General features: G+C 47.4%; 1 protein-coding gene across 5 annotated transcripts in view; it reads right to left on the bottom strand.

The window, feature by feature from the left end:
- The window catches only part of CSNK1G1 (casein kinase 1 gamma 1), an 88,253-nt gene that overhangs the window by 49,238 nt on the left and 15,414 nt on the right, over positions 1-23,601 (bottom strand). For 4 of the 5 annotated variants that reach the window (XM_042885770.1, XM_042885766.1, XM_042885769.1 and 1 more), the window contains exon 2: positions 21,965-22,071. The gene's annotated coding sequence lies outside the window, so the exon portion shown is untranslated. Of the gene's footprint in view, positions 1-17,787; positions 17,813-21,964; positions 22,072-23,601 lie in introns of those variants that run through there. The other variant, XM_042885768.1, reaches the window with a different exon arrangement.

The raw sequence follows: 23,601 nt of genomic DNA, 5'->3' as shown, positions 1-23,601 counted from the left end.
CCTCTGACATCATGGGCCAGCATCACCAAATAAGAGGCACGACTTTCAGAGCAGCCCTCATACATCAGAAGGCTATTTTTCAGAGAATTTAGCAGTGTTTTTCTTGGCTGTTTCATGAGATGAAGCCAACCCACCTACTTCCAGCCCTCCAACACTAAAAGACAGGAGTTATTACCCATTCACAGAGCAGTGGAGCAGAGCAAAAGCATTAACTCCTTTGAAATATGAGTACGTTCTCCCTAACCTTCAATTGTGGTATGCATTTGTTTCTTGAAACTCTTGTTTTGATCTGAGGCATCTGTACACAAGGCAGAAGTCACTCACGAGAGATGCAGAGCACGTGGGCAGCAAGCTAACGGTAATCCCAGCTTCTGAACACTGAACTAGTTTTTAGCACAACCCCAACCTTCTCTGTTGCCATTAGCAGTTCTATGGGATGGCAGAAAAGAAAGCACAGCTCTCCAGAGTGTGAGCTCCCTCACTAGATCTGAAAAGTTTCTGCAGAAGAGCCAAGACTAAATCAAGTTGACACGCAACTTTAACAACACTTTGTAATTACCCCGCACTGCTTTTGTCCTTGTGTCGCTGGGGGGCTCCTATACAGACAGGAAGTTTGCAGGACCTTTAGGAAGACAAGCCTTCTTAAGATGCTGGTTCCTCCACAGTGTATTTGAAAACCTCCAAGATTGAAGAGGATCCAGTACCAGAGCAAATACCCATCCACACAGATCTGCTTCATGCAGGATGAGTGCCACAAATACACCCATCTTTCATTGTGATTTTGCTAACGCTAAGGGCCTTGTTCAGGTTGCACAGGTTACAACCCACAGGACGTTGTAGGTAGCCGTGACTCAGCGGCCTGTGAAAACAGGATGAACTCTCACCACCTCCTTGTTCAAAAGTGCATTGCAGCAGAAAACACCAGGCAGCATGTCTGCAGCAAGCACAGCAGGTATGAAAATCATCGGGTCATCCGAGAACAGTGGCAGTGTGGCCATTCTACACCAAGCAGCAGCTAGGAGGACCCCGTGAGTGGGGTTCAAACAGCCCATCACCATCAGCACCACTGGATCGTTAGGAGAGAAGAGCCGGAAATGTTCACCTACAAGAACTGCAATGCTCAGCATTACCAGGCCTTACCTCTACCTCCAATACATGTAATTCAAGCTTTAATGCTTAAAACCAAACATGAATTACCAGGAAGCATTTGACAGAGGCAAGCAGAATGAGACACTTCTTTATCACATATCCCCAACACTCTCAAGCAGCAGCGTTTATTTTGATGACGTGAGTTACCACCAGAGTTATCACCATGTCTCAAATCCGCCTGCCTGGGTACGAGGAGTTTTATTTGCTTTGTGACATCAGCTTCCAGAAGCAGGACGACGCTCTCGTATCAGCAAAGCGCAGCAACCAGACCCCACCCCAAGGTGCCCCAGGAAAAGATTTGCTCCAAAAAGCAACCCACAAAGCAATGGATGGTCACTGAAACTCAGGAAGTTTATTTACTTCTGAAAAGAACTCAAATGTGCGAGGATGAAGGTGTGCTTTGAAGGCTAAACCAGAGATCAGAAAGATGAGTAAAACAGAAGTCCCATGAATGAAAAGAGGAAAATGCAGTGGATGCTGTCAAACTCAGAAAGCACTGCTCTCCTGCAGGCAGAACCATAACTCGCTGAGGTTAGAAAACGCATGGACAGCAGCTGCAGATTTCACAAAAGGGTATCAAAAAGAATCATAGAATCACCAAGGTTGGAAAAGACCTCAAAAGCTCATCCAGTCCAACCGTTTGCCTATTCCCAACAGCTCCCACTAAACCATGTCCCTCAACACAACATCCAGCCTTTCCCTAAACACCCCCAGGCTCGGTGACTCCACCACCTCCCTGGGCATCCATTCCAGTGTCTGACCACCCTTTCTGAAAAGTAATACTTCCTCATGTCCAGCCTGAATCTCCCCTGCCGTAGCTTGAAGCCATTCCCTCTGGTCCTATCACTAATGACACGAGAGCAGAGGCCGACCCCCAGCTCACTACAACCTCCCTTCAGGAAGTTATAGAGAGCAGTGAGGTCTCCCCTGAGCCTCATCTTTTCCAGGCTGAACATTCCCAGCTCCTTCAGCCTCTCCTCATATGGCCTGTGTTCCAGACCCCTCTCCAGCTTTGTTGCCCTCCTTTGAACACGTTCCAGGGCCTCCATGTCTTTCTTGCAGTGAGGGGCCCAAAACTGGACACGGTACTCGAAGTGCGGCCTCACCAGTGCTGAATATAGGGGAACAATCACCTCTCTGCTCCTGCTTGCAACACTGTTTCTGATGCAAGCCAGGATGCCATTGGCCTTCTTGGCCACCTGGGCACAAGTATCCAAACAAGAGCTACCTTCCCATTTCACAGATAGAAAACAAACAAAACCAATGCCCAGCATTTATGAGACATGAAAGGCAGCACGGATTTGTAAACTGGGAAGATCACAGAATGGCCAGGGTTGGAAGGGACCTCAAGGATCACGAATCTCCACCCCCCTGCCACACGCAGGGCCACCAACCTCCACATTTCACAGCAGCCCAGGCTGCCCAGGGCCCCATCCAGCCTGGCCTTGAACACCTCCAGGGATGGACGGGGCATCACAGCCTCTCTGGGCAGCTGTTCCAGCACCTCCTCCTCTTATAGCAAAGAACTTCCCCCTGACATCCAACCTAAATCTCCCCTCCCTCAACTTCAAACCATTTCCCCTCGTCCTGCTGTCATCTCCCCTTTCCAAGAGTTGATTCCCCTCCTGTTTGTAGGCTCCCTTTAGGTACTGAAGGCTGCACTGAGGTCACCCCGCAGCCTTCTTCTCTCCATGCTGAACAAGCCCAGCTCCTTCAGCCTGTCCTCGTAGGGGAGGTGCTCCAGTCCCCTGATCACCTTCATGCCCTCCTCTGGACCCTCTCCAACAGCTCCATCTTTTTTGTACTGGGGGCTCCACACTGGGACGCAGTGCTGCAGAGGGTGCCTCACAAGAGCAGAGTAGAGGGGGATAGAGATATTATTAAGAAGTGGGGTAAAAGACTTGGAAAGGAAAAGGCAAAATCTGCAGGGTGGGAGCAGGTTACAGTGAAGGAAAGAAATTTTGGTAACATCACAAGTTAATCTTTAAAGACTTCCCCATTCAGCTAAGGGTTACATAGCCAGTAAGAAGAATACAGAGTCAGAATAGGCTTGAAATCAGCTGAAAGGACTTCACAACTGCGGCAAACATCAGATGGCCCGGGCTGCCCAAGAACACATTCCAGGTCATCATATTTTGCTGCTGGATACCAGAAAGCATTTAAGCTTCATTCTGCCCTCTCCAGCACAGAGCATCATCGACTGCCTACCCACAGAGCTCTGCATCCCGATTCTGGGGCAGCTCTGCAGCAGAACCTGATGCCTTGGCACAGATCTTTGCCAAGTGCTTGGCTACCTGCTGGCAAAAACAGCAACAATGCAAAACAGCATTTCACCAGTAAAGTGGAGCTGAAAGCCACCAAAAGGCAAAGAGACACAGCTCACCACGTTTCAAACAGCTGATAATTGAGTTGGCTTCCACTTCCATCTGCTGCTCAGTCACTGCTGTGGGACACAGGAGTGTGGTTCCTGTGACTCTGCGAGCCCTCCTGCCTTGCCCCACAGCCTTCCCTTCTTGCAGACTGAAGCCTGGATTCATTCAAGTTCTGCATGCAAGTTTTCAGATCCAACCAGAGGCACGTGCTGCTGTGTTTGAAGCTCACACGGAGCTGCTGGCTGCCCCTCAGCTAGCTGTGCTCCTCTCAGGCACATGAAGCACACACAGCCCCACCGTGCACTTCCAGGCTTGTGAAATAAGATTTTAACCTTACAAGCTCCTATGCCCCCAGTCTCCCCCACTTAATTGTATGAGGTCTCCCCCAAGGGCAAGGATGGAAAGGTCATGGCTGGCAGGCTGCAAGCACCAAGCATCCTCTTTCTCAGCCCAAAGCCTCCTGCAAACAGGAATCCAGAGCCAGTGAATAAGAAAAGAGGCCGATAACCTCTTTATTATGGCTCACCTGAACCCAGCTGTCAGTACACCCAACCGCACGGAGATCTTTCACTACTGCCACTACACACTAAAAGCAGCTGTTGTAAACCTGGCCTCAAACACGGCTTTTGAGGACTAGCAAAGTAAAAGCACTCGGTTTTGGAGGAGGAGTGGCAGAAGAATGAAGGCTAGACCTGAAGTCTTCTGAAGTCGGCACCATTAAAATTTAAAGACTACTCGGAACACCAGCACGATTTCCTGCCACAACTCAAACTTTTTCATAACGATTTTCCTTCCTACCTTTCCACCCACTCAGCAAGATTGCTCCTGAAAGTTACTTGCATTTAAACAAATGCTGCATGAACACATTTGCCTAATGGTGACTCAGTTCAATTCCAGTATTCATTTCACTACAATGTACTCAGAGACAAGGGAACAGTTATTTCATAAAAGATACAGGGCTGAGAGGAAATTACTTAAAGCACAGTTAGCTAAATAAAGAAGCCAGCTTAGTATCCTACACACTTCCAAGTGCTTAGAACTCGAGATCTCAATCACTGCACCAATAAAACCACAGGGTTAGAGCTACAAACCAGCTTCTAGGTGGAGTTGAAGGCAGCTGCCATTCACACTCAGATCAGACCCAGCACAAAGAAAGGCTTATTGCTCGCCGAGCACATCACAACTCTGCTTTGGTCCAGAGACATTGCTGGGAGCAATCCTGTTTCCACTGTGAAGCTCTTAAGTTTAAAAGCAGCAGCAGCAACAGACAGTGCAAAAAAGGCACTGTGCAAACAAGTCAGAGCATCTTTACTTCTGCCATCCGAAGGCACAACTTGCTTGCCACACTGAAAATTTCCCTGACCTACTTCAGGAACTCTGGAGACTTCTCCAAGATAAGAACGAGAGCTGATCTGCTTCGTGGCACAAATTCAGAAAATACCTGTCCAAACTGATTCTGCAGGTGCATTCGCCTTTTCTCGAATTGAACCAAGCAGGCCTGACGCAGATTTGTGGGCATTTCTGATTGGCCAGGGATACAAAAAACGCACTGGTCTGCAAACACTTGCTAGGCTGGTAACCTGTTCACCAAGCGAAAGCAGTTCACTTCGACCCTTTTTCCTCTCATGAAGCCCAGATTCTGAAGAAAGCTCTGTGTTCTGCTGGAGTTCCTGTTCTCACACAGAGCAGGACAAGCTCAGCCATCCCATTTCTCAAAGCAGCACCGCAGCTCCTGCTTTAGGACAAGCACATGTGCTTTCTTGCTGCAACATCTGCCCTATGCACACATGCAGCACTTTTGGTAAACCTCTCGATCTGAAGAATGTTTTCCAGACAAGATCTACTTTTTCTACATGACTTCAAAGACTAAAATCCTCCAGGGCTCTCAACTGTCATGTTATAAACAGACATCACCAGCTTCCAGGCTCATACTGTGCAAAACCTAGAGCCTTCAGCAAATGGCCCAAGAATAACTCCTTTTTCCAAAGCCACCTTATCACTCACTTTAGAATCATAGAATGGCTTGGGTTGGAAGGGGACCTGAAGATCCAGCCCTCTGCCATGGGCACAGTTGAACTACTCTATTTCTGCTAGAGTCTCTGTGCTACTGATGAGGGGGAAAAATAAAATAAAAAAAAAAAAGAAGACGGTAATTTGCCCCATTCTTAAGGGTAAAATTAACAGACAACCTAATATCCCACACTGGCTTGACCTAAAGGAGAATCCTGCTGTGGTGCTTGGCTGTTGGTACAAGTGAGTAGGAAAGGAAGGCGCAGAAGGTGAACTACAGAATCACAGCATCATAGAATGGCTTGGGTTGGAAGGAACCTCCAGGATCATGTAGTTCCAATCCTGCTGCTGCAGGCAGGGCTGCCAGCCACTAGACCAAATACTAGATCAGGCTGCCCATGCCCATCCACTCTGGCCTTAATGCTCAGTCTTCGCTCCTGACAGTCACGAAAAATATGCCCTCTTTTTTGCTCGTCTGCTTCCTGCCCTCCAGAGCTTTCTGGTTTTCCTACACCTGCTAGGAGATACTGATTCCCTCAGCAAGGTTCCTACCATGGGAATGCATTTCAAGTACCCAGCTGCGTCCAAACTGCCATCACAGAACAAATCGGCATTCCCAAACAGCACTGGAGTAACCTGGTTCAGCATCATCTCATGTGAAAAACAATAGAAAAAAATGGAAAAGGGAGGTAAGAATTCTCAGCTGCAGTTTAAACTGGTAAGTGCACGCTGTGTCCCACGTCCCACACTGGGCAGTTCTGTCCAAGCTGGAAGGTTGCAGTTGCCTTTTAAACAGCATGAGTCACTTCTGTTCAATCATTTGGCCAAATGACTTCATGTTCGGCTTATGCAGTTTTGTTCATAGACCAGATCACAGAATCACAGAATTGTAGGGGTTGGAAGGGACCTCCAGAGATCATCGAGCCCAACCCCCTGCCAAAGCAGTTCCCTACAGCAGGTCGCACAGGTCGGCATCCAGGCAGGTCTTGAACATCTCCAGAGAAGGAGACTCCACCACCTCCCTGGGCAGCCTGTTCCAGTGCTCCGTCACCTCACTGTAAAGAAGTTCTTGCGCACATTGGTGCAGAACTTCCTATGCTGCAGTTTCCAGCCATTTCCCCTCATCCTGTCTCCACTCACCACTGAAAAGAGTCCGGCCTCGCCATTCTGCCCCCACACCGTAGATATTTATAGACCTGGATCAGGTCCCCTCTCAGTCTTCTTTTCTCAAGGCTGAACAGACCCAGTTCACTCAGCCTTTCTTCATAGCAGAGATGCTCCAGGCCCTTCACCATCTTTGTGGCCCTCCACTGGACTCTTTCCAAGAGATCCCTGTCTTTTTTGTACTGGGGAGCCCAGAACTGGACGCGGTACTCCAATAAAAAGATAAAAAAGATGAGGTGTACAGATAAAAAGATGAGGTGTACAAATAGTATTTAAGTCTAAATTATTGGGAAGGGAGAAGGACAGATGGAAGATCGCCATCTCCACTCCTTACTCTCGAACGCACAGCGCTGCAGCTCCAGTCTTCACAGAGGGATGAACCCAAACGAACTCTCAATACCTCAGAAGTGAATTCACTTGAAGTCTTATGCATGAAGTTTTCTCCTTGAAGATCTTTGCTAAAAAACATTGGTCACATCATCCTCAAACAAATATGCCGGCAAGTTATTTGTTGTAAGCAAGCCTTGGGCTGGTTGTTGATCATCTCACCAAGAGCAGCCCTGGCATCCCCTACATTCAGTCAGTCCAAACTTTGTTCTCAGAAGCTTTTATATGCCATTGTAAGCCTTCAACATGAAAGGCAGGAATGTTATGCCGGAAAAAGAAGTAATTAGTTATTCCACACGCAGAGTCTTGAAATATGAAATGGACCATTTGCAGAGAAGTGGTTTGTGTGGTGCAAGCTGGGTGCATCACCAGCTTCCCCACTCAAGCTGAAGCTATGCAGCATCCACACATGCATATTCATACATAAGTGCTACAAACCAGGATCTGCCAGAAAGTGAGTTAATACACTTCATCAAGAGTTGCACAGTGCTAGAACTGCTGAATTACTAAAAAAAAAAAAAAAAAAAAAAAAATCCCCATATGAAACTTGAGGCTCTTCTTGTTGTTACTTCAGCTGGGAAGAGGGAGAAAAGAGCAAAGACAAGCGCCCAGCTACCTGCTGAGGCTGGCTGCAGGAATCAGACCTGCAGCCCTCTGCACAACGGCCTGACAGACTGCCAGATCCCCGCTCCTAAGCAACAAGCACCTCTGCGCAGCGCAGGTGTTCAGCCCACACACAGCTGCACGCTGCAGCCCTACCAGGAATCCTGCACACAGACACTGCTTCAGAGAGCTGCACCTTGAGATTACAGCAGCTTACCCAGCCTTTGTACGGCCCTCAAAGGCCAGCAAAAGCCCAATGCTGGAGATACCGTGCGCTTGCAAAAACAGATCGGGCAAGATCGGGTTCCAGGAAACAGATAATTACAAGGATGCTATAGAGGAAATGAGAAAAAAATTGGCAGTGGTGAAAGGTCTACAGTAGAGCCAGGGCTTACCTAAGAGCAAAATGAAAGGCACATCTACACCACTTGCTTCCCTTCAGGTAACAGTTTTGAAGAAGAAAGGGTCAAGTCTACCAGGGCCACTTCGAGGCCACCTGCATCTTCAAGAGCCCACATGAGGCAAATTTAAGTGCTCTGATGGAGAACAGCAGCTGATGGGTATAACTGTGTAATTCACACTTACTGATACCAGCAAGAAGCAAAGTCCTCAATGAGACCACTCAGCAGCTTCAGCTCTGGAGCAAGCTGGGATCAGACTGGCAGCAGAACTTAAGACAGATGCACCTTGATAGCCTGTGACTGTTTCATCTGCCTGGCAAGGAGAAGCAGCCTGGAGGGTGAATTGCAGAAGTGCTGGGGAAGCTTGAGAAGACTGGTGATTTGGCAGCTACATGAAAAAAACCAAACCAAAACAAGAACAGCCCTCCTTTGCACCATCCAAACCATTACATGCTTTCTTCTGCTCTCAGAGAAAAAAAATGGAAGCGTTAAGCTCAGAGCCAACAGTTTTCATGGGAAGTGGCTCAGCAGAAGGAAAGTCCTCATGAACTTGAACAGAGAGGATCATGGAAAAGCAACAATCCCTTAATAACAAGGGGCAAGCAGGAGTCATGCTAACTAAACACTCGAGCTGAAAGACAGCCCTGACTAAACCAGAGAGTGCTGAGAAGCTCATTCTGACCTGGCTGTGCACCAGGATTAAGGCTAGCACTCATCAGGTACATGCATCTTCTCCAGAAGAACAAATTCAAACACCCTCAGTATATAAGCATTATTAAATAGTAAAGAGGTGGGATACAGCTAAAGGCTGTTCCCACATGTAAGAGAAAGTTCTCCCACCTCCCGAGGTCTCTGGCTGCCCCAGAGAAGCTGGTTGCCTTTACTCTGATCCACCAAAATGCACAACAGCGTCTCAAAAGATGAGTGCAAATGAGCAGAACAGTTTTCTCTTGGTTGCCTTGGATTAGAAAGATACAAACCTCTGCCAAGGCTCACATCTCTCAAAAAGAGTTTCAGATGCTGCTGGTCAAAGCAGAGACCTGGGAAGATGCCTGCCAGCAGTCTGAAGCAGCATCATCCCCCAATGATATCCAGCAGCGTATGAACAGAACCACGTCCAGAACACAGCCGCAAACATCAGCAGGCTTCCAGCTGGGGAAAACATCCGTGATATGGCACCTGGTAGCTCCACAGATATGGGAAGCCAGTCTGGAACTGAAACCGAAATATGTATGGGTGTAATGGTGTGCCATCCCAAAAGCAGCACTGTCACCAACGATCTGGGTGAGGATCTCTTCACCACCGCACAAAGCAGCAAAACCTTCCAGAAGAAATCACCCCCATGCACAAGGCATGAAATTAGCAAAGTGCATCAAAAGGAGGCCCCTTCAGAGGGAACTTCATGCTAGTATCCAACTGTGTGATGATTTAGGTGCTGAGAAAACACACATCAATAAGCCAGGCAGATTAATCCTGCCTAGATGTGCTCTGCAGGGATGAATACCAAAAATCAGTCCAAATAAACATGGCTGCAAGAGGGACCGTGTGCCTTCACTGCTGTGTGGGGCACTGTTCGGCCAAGGACTGTCAAAACTGCTCCTCAGCATCATGCAGCCCGCGTGCTGAGGGGACACTGCCTGCCTGTCACCTGAAATGCCTCACAAGAGCTGGTAACAGAAAGGCAACAACACAGGGAAGTAAGGGATGGTTAGCTCTTAAGAAATGCAAGAGTGATGCCAACAGGGGACACAAATAGTGTAGTAAAAGGGAACATAAGAGAATTCAATATTGAGTGATTTAGCATGGATCACCTCTTCATTTTCAAGCCCAAACTCCACGCTCTCCTCCCTTGCAGGCACTGCCTTTTCCAGCAGTCGCAGGGCTGTGCTGCTGCTTTGTATCATCAGATCAGGAACCTGGCAGGAACCCAACCAGCATTTTCTACATATCTGGTTTGCAGCTAAGCTGCTTTTCAAGAAGGAAACCACGTACCTGAGAGCAGGCAGAGGGAAAGCTCCCCTGGCGTGTAGCACACTGCTGGAAGCAAACAGGGGACAAGCCCCGTGTGTAGGTGGGAGAGCACCAAGCAGCTTGGGAGGAAAAGAAGCAGTGCTCCCAGTTATGAAACTGCTCACTGAGGGCTGAGGAATACGTTGTAAGAGCATAAGCAAACAGATCTGAGAGCTGCGTTCAGGCAGGGGCAGCAGCTCCTGCACCTCACCCTCCCCTGCTCGCCCCCTCCGTCTCTGTAGGGTCACATGCAGCTCACTTTGTCAAAAAGAGATTTTGTAGAACTAAGCAAGCAAGCACAGCTGTTGAGTAAAAGCATCTGTGGTGCCTTCCTCAGGCCTCACAAACCCTAGGAACAGTTTGTAAGACAGAGCTCCGCACAGAAGGCACTGCTGCAGCAGGCATCGGGCTCCAAGTCTGACAATTTGTCCTCCCTTACCATTCTGGAATTACAAAAACTCCATGAAGTCTTCACTGCAGCTGTGCTACAGTCTCAGAACAAGCACAAAAAAAACCCAAGAGCACCCATCCAACAGGGCAGCACCCTTGTGGGCCATCAAAAATAACCTCCTCCTTTCTCACTGAAATTTGACTTCCTTTTTTTCCAGGCTCCCAACTGTGTATGCTTATGAAGCAGTTTAGCTGTCAGAAGAGATTGATTTTGACAGTCTATGCGATTGAGAGGTTGCCAAGAACGACACGCAGACAAAGCAAAATACCTGCTGGAGACGTGCAGCCCCTTGCAGGGGGGCTGAGAGATGCCTGGCAGCTCTGTGACAGCTCTGAGGAACAGCCCAGCCTGCTGCTTCACACAAAGCAAAGGTCGCTCCTGCAGCATGGCTCTGAGTGCCTCCTCCCAGTGCAAGGTACAGGCCTGGTTACTGGTTTCCTTCTGTGCCTGCCAGCAATGAGATGGGCTGCACCTACACGAGCTCTGTAACACCCTGTGCTTCCTTAGCAGAGCAGTCGGTCTCGATACACAGTCATGTGCATATGTGCATATGTTCCCAGAGTGATGCCAGTAACGATACTCCTCAGAAGGGCTAGGAAGCAGCCATGATCATAGGGAACACCTGCTGACAGGGGGCAGAAAGCTTTCAGGTGCTGGAAGGATGCTTTGGCTCTTCAGGATGCATCAACAATCCCCATACCACACCTGACACTTCTACCTGTGCCACTTCTCCAGGATATGGATGTCACTCACAGATGTTTGTGTGCTGCGTGGGGCCAGGTAACATTTGAGAGCAGCTTGGCAGAGAAGGACCTGGGGGTCCTGATGGACGAGAGACTTAACATGAGCCAGCAGTGCGCTCTGGCAGCTTGAAAGGCAAATGGGAACCTGGGCTCCATCAGGAGAGGGGTGGTCAGCAGGGACAGGGAGGTGATTGTCCCTCTCTACTCGGCTCTTGTGAGGCCCCATCTGGAGTACTGTGTCCAGGTGTGGAGCCCTCAGTACAAGAAAGACATAGAGATTTTGGAAAGGGTCCAGAGGAGGGCGACTAAGATGATCAGGGGGCTGGAGCACCTCCCCTATGAGGACAGGCTGAGGGAGTTGGGCTTGTTCAGCCTGGAGAAAAGAAGGCTGTGGGGTGACCTCATTGCAGCCTATCAATACCTGAAGGGAACCTACACCCAGGAGGGGAGTAAACTCTTCAAAAGGGCTGACAACAGCAGGACTAGGGGAAATGGATCCAAGTTGAAGGAGGGAAGATTTAGGTTGGATGTTAGGGGGAAGTTCTTTACTAGGAGAGTGGTTAGGCCCTGGAACGGGCTGCCCAGGGAGGTTGTGGATGCCCCGTCCTTGGACGTGTTCAAGGGCCAGGTTGGACGGGGTCCTGGGCAACCTGATCTAAATGTGTATGTTTGGTGGCCCTGCTAGGCAGGGGGGTTGGAACTACATGATCCTTGAGGTCCCTTCCAACCCGGGCGATTCTGTGATTCTGTGATTGGGGAGACACACTGCAGGCTGGCAGGCCCGCTGTCAAGCTACTCACAGTGTTTGGGTGGCATGGAGAATGCACCATGTAGCAGCAAGTAATCTCCAGTTTCTCACAAAGATAAGCTCTGCAAATTGTTTTTTCTTTTGTTTGTACCCATCTGGCTGACACTGTTTGCATTCACACACACTATCAAGCTCCTTGAGTTTTCTCCTTTTCTTAAGTACACAGTAATTGCATAAATTTAGATTTGCAGAGGAGCAGCCCAGCTACGAGACACTCTACCTTCCTGAATGTGGGTTCATAAAGAAGAGTTGCCAGATATCCCACTGCCCTGCTGCTGATAAAAGGGGAGGTGCCCAGTGGGAGTTAATTTCCAAGAGATGCAGCACAAGGTGTTAAGAGTGGGCAAAGACAGCTGGCAGAACCCCTGCACAGCAAGGCAAAGCATCCCTGCCACGCACACACCCATGGTGAGAGGCACAGGGAGGGAACGGCTCTGCTACCCACACCCCAGCACCGTGCAATGCTTGTTTTCAGGATCAATAAACAGTTCTAACAGCACAAGAAACCTCAGCTACTTTAACACGTAGGCCTGGGTGGTTCAGCTACTTCTACCAGGAGCTCCACTCCCCGGGGCCGGAGGGGATCACCAGAAGTTATGGGATGTGGCAAACAAGCCTTACCGCCGGGTACCTCATGTTCCTCTGTCCCAAAGGAGCACTCCCACGTGTTGCATCAGAACTGACAGGACTGGATGCCCACCTACAGCACACTCAGTTTCGAGCAACGACCGGAACAAGCAGCACTGGCACAAGCTTTCAGATCTCCACGCACTGGATGTAGCAACATCAGCTTAAAGAAACTTGCAGGTGAGCAGGGGACAGGAGCAGAAGAGATTTCTCGGTTTTGGAGAGGTGATTTACAAGCCATCTTCTCCTTCATTTCTTTTCCTGATGCTAAGGACTTTGCACAGCTTGCAGTCTGGCTCCTCTGCTGTAAACCTGACACATGCCCATGGAAAGCAAATGTTATGCCACAACAAACAAATCTATCCGCTTACGGTCCGGCAATCCGTTCGGAAGGAAAGGCAAGGCACATACCTATAAATGCCAACTAGTGTGAATAAGAGCAAAGTCAAGGCTTGCTGTCAGCAGAAGGAAACATTTTGCTAAAGCAATTAGATTTATGTGTTGGCCTTAGATGTGTCAGTATTCCTGTTTGGCAAGCTTCTGAACCCATTCATGCATTGACATCTATGTTAAATGGCATTGAAAAATCCTTCAATTTCTGCAGCTGTTCTGACAAAGCCAACGAGAGAGATCCACATGCTCCCTCACCCAAGGAAATAACAAAGCACGAGCCCAATTATGTGGTGAAACACAAAGGAGAGGAGTTGTCCACAGCCGCAATAAAGGCCTCACAGCTCGGGCCTTACCAGATACTGCGTTACCCAAGGGCTGACAGCACTCTTCCTGAGCTGCTGTTTCCAGTCATGCAGTCCTTCTGTTACGGATCAGCACGGGAGTAAGCTGCTGATGGATCTCCCTGCCCTACTCGTCTGGGAAGTCCCAAGGTGAAAGCCAGGAGAATAAGCCGTGTCTTTTAGGGCCAGAGGCCAACAAACACCACAATTTGAGGACTGAGACTGCATGAACAGAATGTTTGAGCAGCCAACTCCAGAGCTACTCCTTAGGACCAGGACTGCCAAAGAACGAGTGAGCAGGGCTGGATCTTCAAGGAAAGCTGAGAAGTATTTTGATGCTCAAATTGAAGCAGTACGGTCTTGTGCTAAGAGAGGCTGTACGATATTTTGATATCCAAACTGGATTACAAGGAAATTTCAAACACAGTAAGAAGAGCTCCATGATTCTGTATTTCCCATCCTGGGATGGCTTAAAAAATTAGCAACGCTGTCAAGAGAAACTCAAAGATTTCTCAAGAACCGAAACGAGTCCCTGTGATAAGATTAGGGCATGAGTTTGGTATAAAGAGTTGCAACCCTACAGCTTCCCCTGGATTAGAGACGGGTAGAAAACAAAGCCAACACCCAAAGTAATAAACAACACACAGGAACAACAAGCACAAGTCACCTATTTCTGATGAACCCGGAGAAAATATGAAAATATGAAGCACACCTGAACTGACTTTTAAACTGGAAACTAGAGTAGATGAACACTTTCCCCTTCCCATGTCACCCACTGACAGCATTAGCCTCAAGGAATTCCTGCCAGTTTGACATTTTGCAGCTCCAAGTTCCGCAATAACCTTGTGATAACCTGCAGCTTTCCATGCTGCTATGGATAGGAAAGCAAAAAGGCCCTTGAAAGCTTTGTATTCTGCCCTTTCAAACTTCACTCTTAAATCTAGATGGGAGCACCTTTTAGAATTAAGAGGAGATGCAGAACGTGTGCTTGTGGAGATTTGTAACCACACAACACACGTCCTGACGAGCATGTGCTGCTTTGCCTTTGACTAGTTGCAGACAGCTCTCTTCACATGGACCTTTAGCATTCATTTCACAAGCATCGATCTCGTGGAGCACAGACAACACCTTATTCCACCTTATTGTAATATCAAGCTCTGAGTAGACTTATCTTCCCTTCCCAAAGTGAAGTGCAGTGAAATGACTCTTCAGGCTGCCAAAAAAAAAAAAAAAAAAAAAAAAAAAAGGAAAAATAGCAAAGTTGGGAACATTAAGGTACTTAATGCTCGAGAGCAACTCCTAAGGCCATCACTCCATGTGTTTCAATATCTGGAGGCCAAAGTCTTCCAAAGGGAGCCCAAGGCTTTCTCGGACAAACTGATGGAGCTATGAACAACAAGAGCATGTAAGGCTAAAACAAGTGGTTTGTTTCTTTACCCTTGTCTCATGCAGACCTGCCTCCTAGCCAACAAGGGAAGTCAAAGTGCTTGGGCTACCAAGGGTCTCTGTCCTCTGAATGGCACAAAGCCCTCATCCAAACCCTTTTCCACCACCAAACCTTCAGGGAAATAAAGAAACGGTTGAGCCTCTAAGGCTGCAAAGCTTGCCTCGCACAGCCACAGATCGCCATAATACAAAGCATCAACTTTAAACTGTATTCCCAAGATGAATTACTTCTCTACAGTGTCTGCTCCATTCCACGCAAACTCTGTGACTTTGAGAAAGCTAAACAAACAAGTCCAACTCTTCAGCTTGCAAAGCACTTCTTCTGCACTGGAAGAAGTAAAACTACAGCATACTCCTGAGGAGAAGGGCAGCATCTCCTGATAGTATCTAAACAACAAGCCCAGCATTTGGCTGTACATCACTCACGTGTCAGAAGTCAACTTCTGTGCTGTGAATCCTGGAAATGATTTCATATTCAGCTAGAAATATCCCTGTGAGTCACTCACTGTATACGAAAGAAAACTCAAGTCATCGCCAGTAATCAGAGCATGAGAAACCAGACCATGGGTCCACCTGGTGCCACCTTAGATGGACAGCAGCATATCTGACCAAGGCTGCAGGAGCATGGAAAACACAGCAATTCTCTGTATCGGAGCTATAGACTTGTGCATGACCCAAAGCAATATATTACAGCAAGGGTGGACTTCTTCTCTCCCTTTGAGTAAAACTGTCCCACTTCTTTCTGGATTTATGTAGCTTTTGGGGATCTGCAGCTCTCAGTGTCATGCTCTACAGCTTAGATCAAGCAAGATATCCATCACTTTTCCTCTTTCCCAAAGCAGAGAAAGCCTACCTACATATATTCAAATCCCTTCAGGGAGGAATCACTGCCTGACTGTGCCTAAGAAGCCCTGTGCAGATGTCAAACACCACAAGCTACAGTAGCTTCCCAACCTGCACTTATAACAGCAATGAACTACAAGGCTGTAAGCTTCTGCTGGATAAAAAGCAGGCAAGAGCAACTGTGTTTACCTTTAGAAATTGCTTACCATTTCCAGGAAGAAAGTAGGATAATCCCTGTCTGTCCCATCCCTTGCTGTTCTTCCACAGCACACACGTTCAGATGCAGCAGAGGTCAACTCAGGACCATTTTGCCAAAGGGTGCCTGTCCCAGGAGCAGTAGCAAATCCATGCTCAAACATGTGGTTGTTCACCACTGACTTGACTGCAAGGACCTGACCCGACTGCTGCAAGGGTTCCTCAGGTTTCTCTCAAAACGGTACCAAATATAGGTGACGTGATGCCTGCATCTCTTCTGACCTCCCTTACACTCCTTATTGCAATAGGATTACAATTTTACAGCCTCTGAAGGGAATCATTTCCTGGATTACGGTGGTAGCTGCATGTTAATGCTAGGCTCTGGGCTGTTTTTAGGAAAAGATCAGTTACTGCATGGCAATTTTTTCAATTCAAGTGTTTGTAGGAAAGCAGCTTATACCTAATCCATCTGGTGAGCAGATACATATTGTATCAGTTAATTAGCTTCACTTTTCCTGGTGGTTTTTCCCCCTCCCCAACATAAGCAAAATCAGCAAGACCAAGTATCCCTGCACCGTCTGAAAACAGCTTTCACAGATCTATTTATGCCAGCACAACTACAGAGTTTGGGTGCGAGTCAAAGCTCCATATGCACTGTTTTTGGTTTTGTTCTTATAGTAGCTCAGATACACGGTGACACGTTTAATATTCAGCAAGCTGCGAGTGCTGAGGCACAGTGAGAAGGTTCAAGGTGATGAGAAAAACTTCAGAAGCCTTCCAAGTGAAATAATGAAGCATTTACCTCCAGGTTTCTCACAACCTGAGGGAAGTGCACAAACCACTCTCAGACAGCCATCAGTTTATCTCCATAACGTTTTCTGTTTCATGCTGTTCCTAGTGGCTAACTGTAGGTGAACCCCAATCAGCTCCCCAAAACCTCTGAAGTCTGAAATGCTGCTCCAAATCACAGCATCTCCAGAATGCTCCACTCCATCCACACGCAGCAGCCCTGCAACAACCTTAGCAATTTAGCAGCAAAGGGAGAAGCTGAAATTAAGCAGAAGGCAGCAAGTCCAGCCCTGAGCAGCCACAGGTCAGGGTCAGGACCCTTCAATTAGAAGCTGAGCTGCGACACCCTGCCCACGAGCAGGGCAGGCTGACGGGAAGCACCGAGGGCCAGCGCTCCCAAGTCTGGCGGTGGCTTTCCATCAGGTTCCTGGCTGAACCCCACTGAGAAGATAACAAGAAACAAAAAAAGGAGAGTTGAAGGGGGATGCTATCATCATTTCCAGCAAGCTGTCAGACTGCTGTTCCACTAAATGAACGGTTGGGAAGCTTGCAGACAATTGGACATTATGATTCTTCGAACAACTCAAAATAAATGCATGCTCTCGAGGAGGTTTGCTTCCCCTGTTTGGTAATTTTCAGCAGCTCTCTTTGTATCCTGTATAATAGCAGCATGCCAAGAACATAAAGGCTTTCATTTGTGTTAACTGCAGCAGCAATAGCTCTTGCTGAAGCTGCAGCCACATCTCCCACCCTCACATGTTTTTGAAACACCGGGATGTAGCACAGCCTCCCTCCCCTTCCCACCAGGATAGGAAATGCTCAACTTCAATTATTTAGTTGATATTTCAATTCAGCATAGTTTTCCAATTATGAAAGCCTCAGTTAGTAAGCAAGATAATTCAATAACACTTCAAAAAGGAGCTGTCTAGGATAAAGCTAAAGGAGAAACAAATGCAGCTCGTTGTGCCAAGATGACAACAGCAGGTGACCGCAGTAAAACGCAGCAAGGAGCCCAAGAGCACCTCACTCACAAGCTCACTCCAGCAAAGCCTTACCGTGTCATCATGCATTAGCTTTGAAAATGACTGAATACACAAACCTGATGCAAGCGCCAGCCTCATATCCTGCTAGAAGAAATGGAGATTCAAGTCACCTCCTCCTGAAATTGTGTGATAATTCTGTTAGAGGCATCCAGGATTTCAGAACAAGCACCAAAACAAAGGCTGGAATTCCTACATGAATGAGCAGAGCACCTGCACTGCGCCCTGAAGAACCACTGGGAATAAACCACTCTCATTTCCAGCAGAGGAATCTCTAACTCACTCAGCTGACACCGGGGTGCTGAATGCCTGCAGGGATGGGGCAGCGTAGCTCTGGGCAGCACTGCCAGGGCCTCACCACCCTCTTAATGAAGGATTTCTTCCTCACACCTAATCTAAGCACATCCTTTTTAATATCAAGCCATCACCCCTTGTCCTTCCTTTATCACCCATAAAACACCAGGGCGTTCTCTTTATCCACCAAAGGAAGCAAGGCAGGATTTGGTTTCCATACAGATGGATCTGCCTCCTGCCGGGTTGACCACAGGCAGTACAAAGTCCAGCTGACAACTGACACTCATAGCAGGATCATCAGCACAGTAGCAGATCAACCAGACCCAGCCCACACGGTGCTGATTGCCCAAGTGATGTTAATCTTCATTAGATAGCTCGATTCCCTTCCCCCAGCCTCAAAACAGCACAGTTATGGAAGCATTAACAACCACGGGAAGGGCCTCGCAGCACAGCACAAAGAAGAAGGATCCATCCTTGCTCAAACGAAACGGCAAGGCTCGCAGGGTTCTCAGTGCGTAAATGGAAACCATGCCGACATACAATTGTTCCACCCCCACGTTCGCCTTCACACATTTCTTACAGGTCAATTTTAAAGAATTAAGTCTTGTTCAGCTAAACATCTGGTGGCTGTTGCTACAGGAAACAGACTATCTGCAACACTTGAGCAAAAATAATGAGTTACGTAAAAGCCAGGCTGCACAAGCAAGAGCAAGTGTTTTGCCAGCTTATGAATTTCAAACGTTACACAAAGCAGTGCTTAATTCTTGGGTTAGAATGCAGTGAAGTTACCCGGTATGCATTACAGCACAAAAATTCAAAAGCAACAAAACCCTTTAGTAGAAGTTTTTACTAAGTTGATGGAAATACAATCGTGCTGCAATTCACCTTCTAGTTAGCAGCTGTCCCAGAGATGTTCCATGAACAGCACTGCTAGGAACAGCTGAACTGTGGCTCAAGAGAGGACCAGTTCAGCTCCAGGCGTTTCAAGACTCAGATTAAGTCTGATTAAGTAAATCCCAGAAGAGTTAAAAATAAAGGTAGTTTTGGTCATTAAAAATTTAAGATAGGCTGCCTCCGTACATAGCAGAATACTCCACCTGCACCACGTCTTTTTGGTCACTGCTCCTTTTTCCTCCGGGTTTATCAGCTCCTGCACCCAGCACCCAACAGCTCAACTGCACACTGCTCAACTGCTGGCTCACAGCTGAGAAGGACCCCTAATGGCAGCACTATTCGAGTGCCCAAGACCAACCCGAAGCCTTCCACAATTCCAGACCTTTGGTACAGACCTCACAGATCACAAAGTCCCACAGCAGGAGATGCAGCATTCCTGAGAACATCTCGAGCAGCGTAACTCTCATATACTGGAATTGCACTTCACACGATGTACCTTTCTACAAATAGACACTGCTGTTCTTTGAGGAAAGCTGCACCACTTAAATAATCCAGAAGCTTGATGGATGACTAATGCAACTAGAAAGCTGCTTGTACAGAAGGATATTTTAGCTACCACACATCATCAGGACCACTTCATGTGCAGCCACAGATCAACAGAGGCACCCACAACTTTCACTGCCACCACCCAATCTTGACATCAAGGGTAAGATTTTGGATTCAGCTGGATTTTTGCATGGAGATGTGTGCTCTGCAATCCCCGCCAATGCTCAGACAGCACAGCATGTCCAGCACCACTCCATCACATCCCAGCACGTGCTGGATCTGCTGCTATGCAGAAAAGCACTCACTAAGTAGAGCAGAGATTAAACATTCACAACCCTTTAATCCAGGAACTTCACCATTAACTCAGCTTCTGCTGCTCTTATTCATCCATGCCATCCAGGAAAGTGCTTCTGAAGCCAAACTTCCCAATGGGACGTGGCAGGTTTGCTGAGCACAGTGGGGAAAAGCACGGCAGATTCAGTGGCTGCCCCCTTGGATGGGCTTCATAGCATAGCTGAGCAAGCAGAAGAGCCTGGCACAGGTTCTGCAGGAAGTGGGAAGAAGTCAGGATGCTTCAGGATCCTGAAACAGATCTTACAGATGAAGACACAAGTGTGGTGCTGGCTTGCAGAGGAGCACAGGGGAACGGAATGAAATGGGAAATCTGGAGCTGGTTTAAATGTTGAAGTACACAAAAAGACAAGACAGGATGCAGGAAAGGGACATAATTGTAGGCAGCTTGGGAGCAAGATCGTGGTTGAGGCAAGCAGCACTTCTCAATGTCTTGGAATTGATAAGGCATCAGTTGGAGATGGGGGGGCTGGAGCTTGATGATCCTTGAGGTCCCTTCTAACCCAAGCCATTCTGTGATTCTATGATAAGGAATTTCAGTAATGCATCCTCAACAACTAAAAAACATGCACTTGGGTCATCTCGTGATTTAGCATTCCCACTGCCTAGCAGTCTGTGCTAGAAATCTACATCTCTGTGCCAGTGGTGAAGCAGAAAGCAAGCAAGGGAGGAAGAAGTTAAGCACTGTGAGCAGGGCAGAAGCTTCTCTCAAGTGGAAAAGCACACTATGATCCCAAAGACACGGAAACAGTTGCATCTGATAGAAACCTTCCAAGATCCCAGACTTCATACAGGCAGAGAAGAAGAAAAACAAGGCAGTGACTTGGCAGCAACCTTCCACAACACCACATCACCTAAGCAGGCTGCTTCAGACTCCAGGGGCTTATCTTTAAGACAAAACAATACAAAAAATGTGAAGCAGAGTTAGATGCCTACAGTCTTCTGTTGCACTCATATTAAGAGGTTAAAAGCATCAGTCTGAACTGCTCCAATGAAACACTTTTCACACTATCAACAGCATTCTTACAATTGGCACCAAAAAAACCCAATAAATTACTTTCAAGGAGCAAAACTGCAAAATTACTGGACATACCATATCAAGCAAAATTGAAAACCAATTTCTCCTCCAGTCTGGAAGCTACCAACAGTATCAAACTGCCATCCTTGCATTTGTCTCCTCCACTCTCCTGCTGAAATTACCAGAAGTCAAAGGCTTATAAGGCTGCATACAAAATTTAAAATGCAAATTACAATTTAGGGCATTTGTTTTCTGAAGTCATTCTGTCCAGAAGTAGAAACAGCACTCCAAAAGGATGAGACACAATTAAAAACCCTACACAGAAGCGAATCTGGTACCACCCCTGCAGAACTCCTTACCAACACCCCCAGGAAACGTGTGCCAAGCAGAGAGACCTGCACTGCTGTCTCCAAGTCATTGCCTTCATCCACCCAATGCATTTGCCTCTTAGTTTGGTTTATTTTCATCATTAATGGCTAATGAAAGCGAGGCCTCTGTCCATGCCAAGGCCAAACACACACCTTTGCTCTCCCTTCTCTCTTCAGGAGAGGAAAATTCACAACAGCTTCAGTTTTGAGTTTTCTGCTTGTCCCAGAGGCGAGCACTACCAGAACAGGCAACCCAGCCCATATTCTAGTTGCCATACTGGAACAAATCTCATTTACAGAGCACATCAGCCTGGTACCTCATTACCAAAGTTAAAGCACATTTTGAGAAGCTTCATCTCCTCACAAAAGCTCTGGGACTTATCCTGCCCAGTTTCCTTGCTGCAGACACTCACACTTGGCAGGCAGCATGGCAATTAACCAGTTTTTCAGCTCAACGCTCATGCTTCTAAAAGTGAAGCTAGGGAAAGTAGATCAGAGATGCAAGCTCACAGATACTTCAGGTAAAAAAAAAAAAAAAAAAAAAAAAAAAAAAAAAAAAAAGCTGGCAAAACTGAGAGAATATATTAAAACAGAAACAAGAATGGAACAACTTGCATTTGGTCTCCTGGCATCTCTCCATAGACGCTCCAGATACTTTTTAGGAGCAAAGATAAGGATAGCATGCTGGTACACCCCCGAATTCAAAGCCCCAGGTACTCACCACACGTTTTGTGAGTCACTTCTTGTGTTTGTTATCTGAAATCACAGGGCACTGAGTGCCAGGGCATGGAGCAGCACAGCAACTAGCCAGTCATCTCTGTAGGGAAACTGGAAGGCAAGAGAAAGTTGAAATGTAACACTGAAACTAAACGTAACAGCTAAAACTAGAACACCAGCTTCCAAGCATGCCGGCAGACAAATCACTTGTAGAAAACCTCTACTATTTCTACTTACTCCCCGTCTCAGCAAACAAACAGCTTTCTGTGCTATGAATGTACTTCAGCAACAGGGTTTTCTTCAACTACAGATGTTTTTTGTCTCTCTGGGAAACAGCATTTCCCCACCTTGGAAAACAGGTTCCCAAATCACGAGGCAGCACCCCTGGGCTGGCTGTGTGTCCTGCCATGCCCCAGGTGCTGTGGTCAGAAGGAAGCACATGGGGTTTGTTTTGTTTGCACCTTTTTCCTCACGCAACACCCTTCAGAGCACACAGCCTCTGCGACAGGGATATGAAGGATGAACTAAAATGAAACTGTTTCACAGCATTTCTTGAAAGCTCTGCTCTGAATGAGCAGATACAGGCTGTTCTGTCCTGCACACAAAGCAGAGGCATCCAGCTTCCTTAGCAGAAAAGGCATGGACTGTTCCCACAAAAGTCATTAAAAAAAAAAATAACTTCAAGTTGTGAAAAAGCGGACAGCCATGTACAAGAGGGGTTCCCACATGTGCTGCTTTGCACTGGGCTATGAGCAACCAGCTCCCATATGCACAGGGGTGTGCAGAGCTTGCACTTCTAGCTGCGTTTTCGCAGCTACTAAAGCAGGGGTAGAAGATTAAGGGTCCATACTCTCTCCAATAGCTTGTTCTGTAACTACTGACCCCTCTATGCCAGCCACAGCAGAAGATGCCCATCACTTGCCCCAGCACATCAGCCAGGAGAGCATTTTTGCTGTCCCCAGTGTGAAGAACAAATACACCAAAGCCATCGCCGAGCGTCCAAGAGGCACCGCTTCGACTCCAGCACACAGGATTTCACTCTGCCTGTACTCCTATAAACTTCTTGTCAGTCCAGCCCAAGTCATACACACGTTCTTCCAGTGTCATTCCTCAACTGTGTACAAGAAGTTATGAGGATTGCTCAGTGGCATTGCACGACTTCAAAAGTCTCACAGCAGGCACCATTATTAATCCTCACCACAATTACCTGTACCCATTGTGAATGAAGCCAGGCACCTGCCCCACAGCTTCAGCACTCAGCCTTTCCATTCTTCTAATACGAAAAGGCATTGGGTTGAATGTGCCTCCTAATATTATGCTTATTAGGAAGCACTTAAGGCAAACTTCAGTTCTACCCTGTGCTCAAGTTTTAAGTGTTTTGACCGGGTCAAACATCACAGCAAGGAAGAACTGGCCGAACTTGTCCCAACCCAAGCCCTACAAGAACTAGAAAATTGTCAATTCTCTGTGTGCAGCGAGAAGGGATTGCAGCTTCATTGGGTCACCTGGGTAAAGGGTAGCAGCATCCCGTTCATGAAGCAGTCCCTGTATTTCAATACTGAGCACAAGGGGAAGCTTACTTTTCTGCCACCTTGAACATGCTCTAGTTACACTTCAGAGGAAGGCAGGAACACACACACG

This window comes from Lagopus leucura, unplaced genomic scaffold (assembly GCF_019238085.1).
Source record: "Lagopus leucura isolate 7727_CA_CO unplaced genomic scaffold, USGS_WTPT01 Super-Scaffold_100052, whole genome shotgun sequence".
Classification (NCBI taxonomy): domain Eukaryota; kingdom Metazoa; phylum Chordata; class Aves; order Galliformes; family Phasianidae; genus Lagopus; species Lagopus leucura.
Note: the sequence above shows the minus strand (reverse complement) of the source record. Positions and strands in the feature narration are given on the sequence as shown.